This window comes from Schistocerca piceifrons, chromosome 3, assembly GCF_021461385.2.
Source record: "Schistocerca piceifrons isolate TAMUIC-IGC-003096 chromosome 3, iqSchPice1.1, whole genome shotgun sequence".
Taxonomy (NCBI): domain Eukaryota; kingdom Metazoa; phylum Arthropoda; class Insecta; order Orthoptera; family Acrididae; genus Schistocerca; species Schistocerca piceifrons.
The window spans coordinates 822,490,190-822,491,564 of NC_060140.1; positions in this window are offsets into that span (position 1 = coordinate 822,490,190).

Genomic DNA, 1,375 nt, shown 5'->3' on the forward strand with positions numbered 1-1,375 from the left:
CCTTGCTACACAAGGTGAGTTCATTTTTACAACTTATCTGCATATTTTTCATAACACTAAGCACTCTCTTTTACTATTAATTAGTTAGCTCTACAGCATACAATAGGTTTCACTGCCACTTTAGATCCTGCTTGTACACGAATTTGTATATCTTTTTATTTCCAATAAAACAGTAATTTGTACTTACAATATTACCAGGGTTCTATACATACTTGTTACTCAAATACATTTGTATCGTAATTACATCATACTTCTCTCTTGTTTATGTCACTGTTAGGTTTGTCATATTAGGCATTTTCTTCACTAATCGGTGGATAAAATGGTTACAGAACTCATGGCTTGATAGCCATGACGGAAAATTTTTGTATTGCAAAGAAGGAGTCGAAACTTTGATAGATAGGATAGATGAAGAATGAGTGAGACCTGAAAAGGGAAGAAGATCTCACACAGCTGGGACTGCACAGCTGCCACACTGTGTAGAGGTTACAGAACAACCTCCTCCCTACAGAATTCATTCACTACCTATGAACTTCTTTAGGTCAAATACGTTCCTGAGACCTAACAGCTTTTTACTTTTAGGGTACTCTAGCCTATATGCATTGGCATGTGGTTTTCCTATGATCCTGAAAGGTCCTTGGTATACGAACATGAATTTCTTTGTTTCTGCAATTATTTTCTTTGATTTTTCCTTGGTTTTGACAAGGACTAACTGACCTATTTCAAAACTGGTGGGTACAGCTTTTGCGTCATGACGCTTCTTCCTTTCCAATGCTCTTTTCCTTATATTTGCCCTAGCCTTTAACTTCTTCTCGTCTGTGGATACTTGCGTTAGAATAGGGAATTCTAACATATCTGCAATCACATTGTGTGGTTCTTGGCCAAACATCAATTTGTATGGCTCAAAACCAGTTGCATCATGCCTTAAGTTGTTAATTACATTCTCAAAATACTTCATGTGCTCTGCCCAACTTGAGTGTTTCCGAGCACAATAAGTCCTGCAAAGCCAATTCAATTCTCTCATAATACGTTCACTCATATTTCCTTGAGGGAAATACGCAGATACTTTCAGATGTTTCACTCCGGCCTTATCCCGACATTCTTTAAATCTATCAGAAGTAAATTGAGGTCCATTGTCTGACAGCAAATTCTTCGGAACGCCAACGTTCACGAAGAAATCTTTTTCCAACTTTTCTACCAACGTTTTTGCATTTGCTGTTTTAATTGGGTATAGCTTAACATATTTACTAAATCCACCCACAACAACAAAAACATGGGTGCACTCACCTCTCGAAGCAGGAAGAGGGCCAAACAAATCACAAGCCAGTAATTCTAGGCTTTCAGTTGGCTCTACTGAATGCATATCCCCTTGTATCCT